General features: G+C 53.4%; 1 protein-coding gene across 1 annotated transcript in view; it reads left to right on the top strand.

Annotated features, from left to right (window-relative positions):
• SF3A3 (splicing factor 3a subunit 3) overlaps positions 1–12458 on the top strand; it is a 255515-nt gene that overhangs the window by 90912 nt on the left and 152145 nt on the right. The window lies entirely within an intron of this gene.

The raw sequence follows: 12458 nt of genomic DNA, 5'->3' as shown, positions 1-12458 counted from the left end.
TGTTGTATGTAAACCCAGTAGACCTGTTAAGCAGAATTTGACATTCAAGCAAGATTTGACATTAATGTGAAAAAGGATGCGCTGAGCCCCACCCTGCATATTCTGCGTGATTTACTGGAGCCATCTCTGCCCATTCAGATGTTTTTATAATTGACTGGTAGAAGTGCGAGAGCAAATGAGCAAATTCAAATTTAGCCTCCAGGAAATTTAATCGGGGAAATTGTAACTTTTTAAAAGTTACTTTTCCGTAATATTTAATTAAACTCCGTCTTAACCTTTGAATTGGAATTTTAATAACTATTAAATTATAGTTGGTTAATTATTTTCATAGCTAGTCCCATTCCTGAGATACAGGACTAGTATTTTATTCTGTACTGGTTTTTTACAAGGGACATCTAGGCCTGCCACAGTGAAAAATAGCTTTTTGGTGCTAGTGATTGAAAGGTTATGTTAACAATAACTTTCTACATGGACCAGTGTGTATTCATACTCAAACGCAGCACCTCACTAAATATTCGCAGTTTACATGCCCTGATACATGCAGTGGCTGAGACAGTACCACTAGCGGGATGCTTGTCACTAGATGTATGTCAAGCGTTTGACACTTTGAGATCTTGGTGTTTGGCTCTAACAATAACATCTGGTCACCTAAATGGTGGCCGCCCTCGTTGGGGTCTTGTCCTACTCCTTCGGGATCAGCACGGAACCTAGGGGTAATGATTGAACCTTCCCTTTCCATGACCCTGCAGGTTAATAGAACTGTTGCTACCTGTTGGGGCATCATTAAAATTCTCCATAAAATAAAGCATTACTTGTCCCTCCAGGCGCGGAAGCAGGTGGTAGTAGCACTTGCCGCTTCGCGTCTTGATTATTGTAACGCCCTTTACATCGGCATGAATAAGAGCTTAATCCAACGTCTTCAGGCTGCTCAAAATGCGGCAGCTGGGGGGCGTGTCCAAGATGGCGATGGAGTAGGACGTGTTTTCTGTCTCTCCGCCGCCGTGATCTGCTAAGCTTTGCCCAGCGCCTTCCCTGGACCCTACCGAAGGCTCTGGCCCTAGAGCGACACTCCCGGAATCATTGGGGTGCTCTGAGCGCTACCCGCGACCCCGAGGGAGGTGGTTCGGCCGCGCATCGGCGCTGGGGCCTGTGGCGTGGAGAACCGGTGGAGGCCGCGGACATGCGTGCGGCGGTGCTGAAGAGGGGCCGCACTGCCACGGAGCCACGCGCCGGGTCAGGAACCGGCCGTATCCTCAGCAATCGGAGACTCCCTCACGCGGGAGGTGAGTGTCTTAGCAGTCCGGTGGGGGACCGGAGCGACATCCGACTGACCCGCGGGCTGGACGAGCCTCCCCGATCACGTGAGCCTGGGGATCTGCAGCCTAGCGCCAGGTTGCGTTTCTGCGGCTGGTCTCCTGGGGTCTCCTGAGGTGCGGCCGATCGCGGCCAGGGGACTGTGAGGAGCGGCGTCGGCCCCCGGGCCTGCATTGAGGAGCGAGGAGCTCTCCTAGGAGTTCCCTGAGCCTGGAACCATCGACGGCTCGCCGTCCCATTTCTGTGACGACCCCCGGTGGCGGCCTATTAGCGGAGGATCCTGGGCTACCTAACTGCTGCCTCACACACAGCTGGGCCGGGTCATGAGAGTGCGGCCAGTGGGGTTGATGCACCTCTCCTGTTAGGAGAAGCGAGAGACACGCGGATCTCCGCTTGGAGTGACCAGCGTTGCCGGAGGGGAGCAGAGAGGGGTCGCCTAACAGAGGAGACTGGGATTGGTGACGACACAGAAAGGAGCACCGTGTGCCCACTGGAGGACGGCTGAGAGCTGCATCGAGACCTCGAGCTTGCGGCGAAGCTTCTAGCGCGACTGGCAGGGGTTCGCCGTCGTTGGAAAGGGCCCACCGGCAGGCGTCGGTGACTGGTCGGAGCACGATGGCACAGAGAACTCGCAAAGATAAACCCAGCAAAGAGGGGCCCCTGAGGGGATCGCAGGCGACAACGTCTCCAGGCACTAGCTCCAGCTCATCTCCACGGCTGCGGGATGATAAAGCTCCGACCACCAAAGCCTTCATGCTAGACCTCTTTGCGGCCATCAAGGAGGACATCTCGGAGCTTCGAACTCAGCTGGCCTCGGACCTCCGGGAGGTGAGGAGGGATGTCTAGGGCATTGGCGAGAGGGTCGCGACGCTGGAAGAGCACGATCTGGGCACGGCAGAGGATATACACCGGCTCCAACAAGACGTGATCAGGCTGACTGAGCAAAACCTGGATCTTCAGACCCACGCTGAGGATTTGGAGAACCGGTCGCGCCGAAATAACATCCGCATTCGTGCGGTGCCCTGGGGAGGAGAGGCGGGGGACCTGCATGGGTAAGTGGAGGCACTCTTTTTGCAAATCCTGGGGGAAGAGGACCTGCACGAGATTAAAATGGACAGAGTCCACAGAGTTGGGCTATCGAGAGGCACAGGGGCTCCACCCCGGACATTTTGGTCTGCATTCACGATTATATGCTCAAGGAACGCATACTTCAGAAGGCGAGGGGGATTGCTGACCTGCAGTTCAGAGAGCATCGACCTCAGCTCTTCCAGGATTTGGCGGCTTCAACGCTGCAGAAGAGGCGCACCTTTAAACCGGTGACAACTTACCTGGCGTATTCATGGGGTCATCCCTTCCGCCTTATTTTCCGCTGGCAGAACAGATTGGTCCAGGTTCGAACGCTGCAGGCGGTCAGGGAGTTGCTGGGCCTGGACGACACTCCTCCCTCCCCATGGGCGGAAAGATCACCGGCGCGGCGGCGTCGCCGCTCGTCTTCCTGGCAGAGAGTGGGGCGCCCGTTGGGGCATGGTAGGCCGGATCAGTCGGCCAGCCAGCAAGAGAGAAGCGGAGCAGTGGCCTCAGTGATGAGTGCAACAGAGTCACTGTCGCAGAGCAGCTCGGGAGCGGCATGATTCTGCAGGGAAGGCTAACAGGCGACGGAGGGACCACCCCCCTCCGCTCAGGTACCGTGGGCAACTATGTACTTTTGGAGAAGACACCCCTGTCCAAGAACTGGAAGGGACATTGACTGGTGTCTCACCCGCGGCCCGCGATGGGCTGCTGATGCCGCCCTTATGGTGGCACTTTGCCTTTTGTTTTGTTCTCCTTTTCATGTTGCCCCCTTGGGGCTTTTGCAGTTGCTGGTGGGGTAGGCATTCCTGTTGAGGCTCTCCAGACCTAAAGAGGGGGTGGGGATGGGAGTCTGGGGGGGGAGTTGGAGGGGGTTGAGGGGTGGTGGTGGTAGCATGAGTGTGTGTCGAGGTTTGTTTTTGCTCTTGCGGTCTCCAGATGTGGGGGGTACGAGGGAGGGAACTGGGGGGGGCCTGGGCCTTTTGAGGCTCCGAGGGTACTTGATGGAGTGGAGTGTGTCGAGTTTAGGGTGGAGGAAAGAGGAGCCGAGTGATAGTACTTATCTATGATGCCGGTTACTGTCGGTACCTGGAACGTGAAGGGGCTGAATTCCCCTCAAAAGAGGCAGAAGGTGTGGAAATATATTCTTGATCACGATCTGGATGTGGTGGGCCTCCAAGAAACGCATCATGGCGAGGAGGGACGAGTCCCGCCTCAAACATAAACAGTATCCGCTGATTTATAGATCCTCTGCCCACACTAAGCACAGAGGGGTGGCTCTTATGTTCCGTTCAGCAGTGCGATTTCAGCCGTTAGGGGTTAGGAACGATAGAGAGGGTAGGTGGATCTTGGTCAAGGGGGTACTTCGTGGCAGGTTGTGCACCTTTCTAGTCCTATATGCTCCCAATGCTGGCCAAAATAAGTTCCTCCAAGACTTACTAACTGCGGTGGAGGACTTTGTTGAGGGGCGCTTTTGGTACTGGGGGATTTTAACTTAGTATGGGACCGTGAGTTGGACTGCTCTCGGCCACAGAGGGCGGACGCAGGAGTCTGTTCGGCTGAGACACGTAGGCGATTTACGGACTGTGGACTAGTTGACGGGTGGCGGGCCCTTCATCCCCTTGCCCGGGATTACACTTACTATTCGCATGTCCATCAGTCTTATTCCCGCCTGGACCATGGATTTCTGAGCCAGTCCCTGCGAGGAGCCCTGAGGGATGCTAGGATCTTCCCCCTTTCGGTCTCCGATCACAGCTTACTGACCCTCTGTTTTCACTGGGCTCAGGATAGTACGTGAACGCGCAAGTGGTATTTCCCAGCTTCCTTGGTCAGAGACGACCCCTCCTGTAGAGCCCTGCGAGTTGCGATTCGCAAATTCTTTGATCTTAACCCCATCCAGGATACTTCGATTTTTGTCACCTGGGATGCCTTTAAGGCGTCGATCAGGGGTAGCTGTTTAGCTCTCAACGCGGCCATTAATAGGCAGCGGCGGGTGGAAAGAGAAGGGTTAGAGGCAGAACTGGCCAGATTGGAATTGATACATAAACAGAATCCCACCAGGCAGACGCTCCGCTCGCTGACTGCAGTTCGGGGTAAACTTAGGTCCCACTATAATAATAGAGCGGAGTTCACCCTCCTTAAATTGCGCCGTCTCTCCTACTCACAGGGTAACAAGATAGGGAAGCACCTAGCGCGCCAGTTGAGGGACAAACTGGAGAGTGAGTATATAGGTGGTATCCGGGTCCCTGGGGGTGACCTGCACCATCGTGACGAGGACAAGGCGGAACTTTTTGGAGAGTTCTACGCTGCACTGTACTCGGGTGATCCCCTGGACCCCGCAGCCCAGCATGACTACCTTGCTACACTTCCACTTCCTCACGTCTCTCCCGAATGGAACGAATTGCTTGAGGCCCCCTTCACTAGGGAGGAAGTCCTGACAGCGATCAAAGCCCTGAAACCTAACAAGGCACCTGGGGCGGACGGCTACACGGCACTGTTTTATCAGACCTACGCGGCAGAGCTGTGTGACCATCTGGTACTCCTCTTCAATGCCATGGCGGAATCGGGCACGACCACGGAATCCATGGCAGAGGCCGTTGTATCAGTTATCCCCAAGCCTGGGAAAGACCGTGCCAAATGTGCCTCCTATAGGCCTATAGCCCTGCTGAATTTAGACGCCAAATTATACTCGTCCATACTGGCAGTCAGGCTTCAGGATCTTATGCCCACTCTCATACACCCCGACCAATCCGGTTTCATTAAGGGGCGCCAGACACACGATGACACTCGCCGTGTGGTCCACCTTATTGAAAAAGCTAATCTCTTCCGTATCCCGGCGGTGTTGGTGGGGTTGGACGAGGAAAAAGCCTTTGATCGGGTGGACTGGGGATTCCTTTTCCAGACCCTAACGGCTTTTGGCTTTTCGTCCAAGTTTATTTCCATGATACGTGCAAACTACTGCTGCCCTCGCTCCAGGGTCTCGGTCAACGGTCGTTACTCACCCATTGACTTCAGACTGTCTGTACTTTTAAATTGTGCATTTGTTTGACCTCACTGCGCTCATAGCGCTTCTGGTGATTTGTAACTCTGCTTAGTTTGTGCCATTATAATAGCGCAACAGCGTTTCTGGTGATTTGTATTGCTGCATAGTTGGTGCCATTGAAACAGCGTGACGAAAACGGCACTGCGCTCTATCTCTGCACAATAACGCCGCCTGTTTAAAAGCGCTTGTGATTATAATCTCAGTGCCCCCAGCCTCACTCGACTTTTCACCGCCTCCATTTTGTTTGTTGTTGTCTCCCAGAGCCCTTCCTCCTCTCCCCGCTTCCGCCTCCCTGCTGCCCCTCCCGCCCACTCTCCATTTAATGACAGATGTCCCCACGGGCAGCGTCCACGCGCTGCGGCTGCGCCGAAGGTGCGCCAAAGGTAAGCCAGTCTACGCCCGTCCGCGCCAAGACCGCGCCCAGCGCCAGACCCCCTGGTTCCCTTAAGTCCCAGCCCACCCGCATTACATCCGATTCCTCCTCCCTCCTTGCACTAAACCCAGGCCGACTCCCAAACTGCGCCCAAGCCGCACCTGGACACACCCATGGACCCTTCACATGCAACTCCTGCAAGTTTGGCGGCACAAAAACCAATTCCTCATCCACTAACACCAAACATAGATCTGACGCCAACCACCTAAAATGCATCCTACTCAACACCCGATCGGTCCACAGCCACGCCATCAACCTTTGGAATCTACTAGATACCATCTCTCCAGACGTCGCCTTCCTAACAGAAACTTGGATGAACGCCTCTTCAGCCCCAGACATCACCATAGCCATCCCGGAAGGCTACAAGATCATCCGAAAAGATCGCGCCATCCAAACAGGAGGAGGCATCGCCATCGTCCATAAGAACTCCATCCGCATCTCAACCAGCTCGGACGTCAACCTCTCTAGCGCCGAACACCTTCCCTTCCAGATCCATACCGACCCCAAGACCACACTCAGAGGCACCCTCCTCTACAGGCCATCAGGACCCCGTGCACAATTCACTGAAGACATCAATGATTTTATCACCCAACACGCCCTCTCCTCCGAGTACTACATCCTATTGGGAGACCTCAATTTTCACCTGGAAAAGAGCAACGACAACAACACCACCACCCTTCTGGACAATTTCGCCAACCTCAGACTCAAACAACTTGTTAATACCCCCTCACACCACGCAGGACACACTCTCGACCCTATCTTCACCTCCAGCAAACATATTTCCTTCAGTCACACCACAGTTCTCCAATGGACGGACCACAGCTGCGTTCACTTTGTTTACAATAAGACCACAACCATCCTCAACCTACCCTGCGAAGAAACTGGAACAAAATCACCATCGACCAGATCTCCACATCGCTTCTTCAAAACCCCCCTGCCCACTCATCGAACCCCAACCAAGCAGCCATTAACCTCACTCAATGGCTAAGCAACACCGCCGACAACCTAGCACCTTTGAAAAAACGTCAAATCAAACTAGGCAGCAAAAACGCCCCCTGGTTCAACGAAGATCTTAAGAAATCCAAGAAACTCTGTCGCTCCCTTGCGAAGGCCTGGAAAAAAGACCCCAGCACCAGGGACGCCTTCAAAAACGCCACCCACATACACCACCAATTTGATCCGGACTGCCAAGAAAACCGCATTCAAAGACCGACTAGACAAAAACGCCCACAACAGCAAGGAATTATTCAACATCGTCAAAGAGTTTACCAACCCCACTGCCAACGACATCACCCCCTCTCAAACCCTTTGCGACTCCCTAGCTTCGTTCTTCCACGACAAAATCGCAGACATCCACAACAGCTTCGACAACCAACCCGAAGACCAACCCACCCAACCCTCTGCCGTACCTTCACCCCCCTTGAACATCCTTAATGACTGGAACCCAATCTCCACTGAGGACACCATCCTCCTGATGAACTCCATCCACTCAGGATCCCCCACAGACCCATGCCCTCACCACATCTTCAACAAAGCAGACTCCATCATAGCACCACACCTCAGAGACGTCATCAACTGCTCCCTCAACTCCGGCACCTTCCCAGAAAGCTGGAAACACGCCGAACTCAGCGCCCTTCTGAAAAAACCCACAGCTGGCACCACCGAACTCAAAAACTACAGCCCCATCTCGCTCCTTCCATTCCCGGCCAAAGTCATCGAGAAAGCTGTCAACAACCAGCTAGCCGCCTTCCTCGAAGCCAACAAATCCCTCGACTCCTCACAGTCCGGCTTCCGAGCCAAACGCAATACTGAGACCGTACTCATCGCAGCAACAGACGACATCCGAACTCTACTGGACAATGGAGACACAGTCGCCCTCATCCTCCTCGACCTCTCCGCAGCCTTCGACACAGTCTGTCATAACACCCTGTTACAACGACTCAGAAACATCGGAATCCAAGGAAAAGCACTGGAATGGATCATCCCCTTTCCTTGCCGGAAGAACTCAGAGAGTACGCCTCCCACCATTCAAGTCAGAGGCCACTGAAGTCATCTGCAGCGTGCCACAAGGATCTTCACTCAGCCCCACCCTCTTCAACGTATACATGAGCCCCCTCGCGACCATCGCACGCCAACACAACCTCAACATCATCTCCTACGCTGATGACACTCAACTGATCCTCTCACTCACTAAAGACCCAAACATCGCCAAAACCAACCTACATGAAGGAATGAAAGAGGTAGCCGAATGGATGAAGCATAGCCGTCTGAAACTGAATTCAGACAAAACAGAAGTCCTTATCTTAGGTCCCTCCGCCTGGGACGACTCTTGGTGGCCAGAGGCCCTTGGAAAAGCACCCATCCCGACTGATCACGCACGGAACCTAGGCGTCATCCTGGATTCCTCACTCTCGATGACCAGAAAAGTCAACGCCGTCTCTTCATCTTGCTTCAACATTCTTCGCATACTCAAAAAAACATTTCGCTGGATCCCCACCGAAACTAGAAAAACGGTCACCCACGCACTGGTTACAAGCCGCCTGGACTACGGAAACACCCTCTACGCCGGTACCACCGCAAAACTTCAGAAAAACCTCCAACGCATCCAGAACGCATCAGCCAGACTCATATTAGACATCCCGCGTAAAGAACAAATTTCTGGTCACCTGAAAAACCTCCACTGGCTCCCCGCCAATAAGAGGATAACTTTCCGCCTCCTCACCCACGCACACAAAGCTCTTACGAACTTGGACCCGAATGCCTCAATACACGTCTTTCCTTCTACACCCCCCCCCCCCCCCCCCCCCCCCCGCCAGCTGCACTCTTCCAACCAAGCCCTCGCTGCTGTTCCCCGCGTCAACAAAACCACCATGGGAGGAAGATCATTCTCCTACCTAGCGGCCAAAACCTGGAACTCACTTCCCATGCACCTTCCCCTCACTCAAAACCACCTAGCATTCAGAAAGCAACTTAAAACCTGGATATTCGAGAAGTAATTCCCCACCCCTCTTCAAGCGCCTTGAGACCCTCTGGGTATGTAGCGCGCTATATAAATTTATTGACTTGACTTGACCTGTCGGCCTTCTTCCCCCACTCTCGTGGCACGAGGCAGGGATGCCCGCTTTCGCCCCTGCTCTTTGCCCTGAGTATCGAGCCGCTGGCGATGGCGGTGCGGGAACATCCCGACATCCGGGGACTGCCTTTCGCGGGCGAACAACATAAAATCTCGTTATTTGCCAATGACGTCTTGCTGTCCTTGGCAGACCCTGCACGCTCCCTGCCCCAGGTCCAGACTGAACTGACGCGCTTTGAAGACGTTGCGGGCTTCAAGGTGAATTACGACAAGTCCTTTATTTTGAACCTTGCGCTCTCCCTGGCGGAGGTGGACCGCCTACGCCCGCTGTCTCCCCTGCCATGGACCCTGTCATCCCTCCTGTACCTGGGGATCCACCTCACCCCCACGGTAGGGGAGCTATACGCCGCCAACTTCCCCCCCTGCTAGCACTTATCCGCTCCGATCTGCGGCGCTGGCTCCCTCTTTACATTTCGTGGCTGGGTCGGATCCACGCGATTAAAATGGCACTTCTCCCCAAGGTGCTATATTTATTTCAGGCGCTCCCCATCGTGGTTGATGCCACCTTCTTTCGCAGTATTAAGACCCTCATGCTCCGCTTTATTTGGAGAGGAGGGAGGGCTCGCTTTTCCTTTGCCGCGCTTCGGCGCCAGCGAGAGGAGGGTGGAGTCGGCCTTCCTGATATGCTTCTCTACTATAAGGCGGCGCAGCTCCGAGTTCTGGTGGAGTGGTCTCAACCGATGTCTGAAAAACACTGGCTCCATATGGACAGGAGTGTGGCGGGGAGATCGATATAGGATTTGGCATGGAAGCCCAAAAGGGATAGGACTAAAAATGCGTATATTAGCACTCCCACGGGTACCACCTTGAAGGTGTCGGACTCCCTCGCTGGAGATGAGAGGTGGACAACGTTTCCCTCCCCGTTTACGCCCATCCATTTCATTTCAATCCTGCCTTCCCGCCTGCCCAATGAGAGGGGCCCTTTGAGGTCTGGAGGTAAGGGGGCTGTTTTGCCCTCACACACCTGTTTCATGGAATGGACCCGCTAACATTTGACAACTGCAGAAGGGACTACGGGGTCCTGCCGACGGAACGATACCATCAAAGCCAGCTACTCCACTTGGCGCTTTCCCCTTCGGTTCGCGACGCCGCTACTAGAGCTCTCACCCCCTTTGAGGTCTTTATCGCTAGGACCTCTGGTATGCGAGGAGCTATCTCCTTTCTTTACCGTCGCCTACTGTCTACGGCAACGTCCCCCAGACCGCGATACATGGGATCGTGGGAAGAATTGTTGGACCGCAAGAGTAGAGTGGTCACAGTTATGGAGGGACTTGGCGAAACACAATCACTCCGTCGAACTCCGAGAGGCCCATCTCAAAACGATGATGGATTGGTACCTCACCCCAGCTAAATTGCACCGTATATATCCGGGCACTTCCGATAGATGCTGGCAGGGCTGTGGCATGTTAGGTGACTTCCGCCACGTGTGGTGGGACTGCCCCGCTATCCGCCCTTATTGGGAAGAAATTCTATCTCATATTAAGGAGATCCTGGGATATCCCGTGGCAGACACAATGGCACACGTGTTACTGGGCCTCCGAGATCCACTGCTGGAGCATCAGACCCGGGCGGATAAGAAGATCTTATGGTTGTGCATTGGGGCGGCTAAGACTACCTTGGCAGCAGCTTGGAAGAAAAGGGAGGCCCCAGCGATTTCTCTATGGTATGCTAGACTGTGGCGTCTGTTGGGCATGGAGCGAATGGCGGAGGTCTTCCTGGGAGATTTTAAAAACTTTATCTTTCGCTGGGGTCCGCTGGTCCGCTTCCTCTCATGGGGGCTTCCATCTGCGGTCTACCCACCCAGACTGCGAGCCCTGCATCTCTTTTAAGTATGAGTGCTAGCTATATGATTGAGTGTGACCGTAGGGCGCTACCACCACCGGGAGGGGGGGTGGGTGTTGGGGGGCGGGGGGTGTTTTCTCTGGGGTTCTTTAGTTTAACTATTCGGGACGCCATTTCTTGATTGTAGTGGGAGAGGTACAACGATGCTCAGAGGAGGCTGATGCTGGTCGCAGTCGCCCACGACCCTGAGGGCTACCGGGTCTGTATCACCAGCGCTCGTGGGCACATATTGGACCTAGAAAGCATGAACTGTGACTGTTTAACTTACGTGCCCCGACCTTTGGATGGGGTCTTCGACTTTGATACTAGCCTCTCCCGCCTTTCTTGATTGCCCCCCTGTGAGGGGAAATGTGCGAGATTATCGCGATTGTCCCTTTTTTTCTGTTTTATATCAATAAAATATACCTTTGACAAAAAAAAAATGCGGCAGCCAAATTCGTTCTTGACGCCCCCATACTGGCGTCATCAACGGCAGCCAGGAAAACTTTACACTGGCTTCCTGTTGAGGCGAGGATCACTTTCAAGACGCTCTGCCTAACCCACCGTGCACTCTCTGGGACGGGTGCGGGTGGGGTCAGGAAACTGTTGCTGCCTTATACTTCAAGCAGATCTCTACGTTCCTCCTCTAAGAACCTGTTGGTTGGCCCTCGTTTCCGAAAGAGTCGATGGGGCGGGAGGGCTTTCTCCTTAATTGCCCCTAAGCTATGGAATACTCTTCCATGCGACATCAAATCGCAGGCTTCCGTCCCCGCTTTTCGTAAAGCATTGAAAACCTGGTTGTTCGCAAAGGCGTACCCGTAGATACTCTTCATTTGTTTATATTGTTTTCTGTTAGGCGCCTTAACGCCTTCGGGCTTAGTCGCGCATTACAAGACTCTTCATTTCATTTCAGTTTGCCATGTATGCTTGCTGTGTTAACTAAGTTTGGGCTATCCCCAGAATATTGCATTTGGGTAAAATTGCTTTATACGGACCACACAGCCCGGGCCAAGATGTTTGCAACTATCTCTCCTGCATACCATACTTGTCACCCCTATTGTTTGCCCTAGCGCTAGAACCCCATGCACAATATTTACGCGGTATCATGGCCCAATTTGGCATCCCAACGGGCGCGATGATCCACTCTATATCCCTTTACGCTGATGATATGTTATTGTTTTTTAAGGATCTGAACATGGACATGCAACCCATTGCAGCCGTGTTTTCGCAGTTAGCAAACATCTCGGCCCTTTGCCTTAATGCCTCAAAGTCTGTGGCGTATTTCTTTCATAATTACAACATACCCTACTTACAGTTTGGCCACTTACAGTTTAAAGTAGAACCCACAACTTTTAAGTACCATGGGGTACACATCTACAGGACCAGTGCAGGCACTATAGATTGAAATGTTGTCAGAACTATTAAGTCTCTTCGATCACAGGTGGCATTCTGGACTACCTTGCCGGCAACAATAGCAGCCCAATTGCCATGTCTAAGATGGTTATGCTACCTAGACTCTTATATCATTTTGTAAATCTACCTGTTGTTCTCCCGACTTGGATCTTAAAAACTCTGGAAACCCTGTTATCATCCTTCTTATGAGGGAAGGGGAAGCATAGGTTAGCCCTGGCCAAGAGCACCTCGGG

Source organism: Lissotriton vulgaris, chromosome 2_1 (assembly GCF_964263255.1).
Source record: "Lissotriton vulgaris chromosome 2_1, aLisVul1.2, whole genome shotgun sequence".
Lineage (NCBI taxonomy): Eukaryota > Metazoa > Chordata > Amphibia > Caudata > Salamandridae > Lissotriton > Lissotriton vulgaris.
The sequence above is the reverse complement of the archived record's forward strand: the minus strand, read 5'-3'. Positions and strand labels throughout refer to the sequence as shown.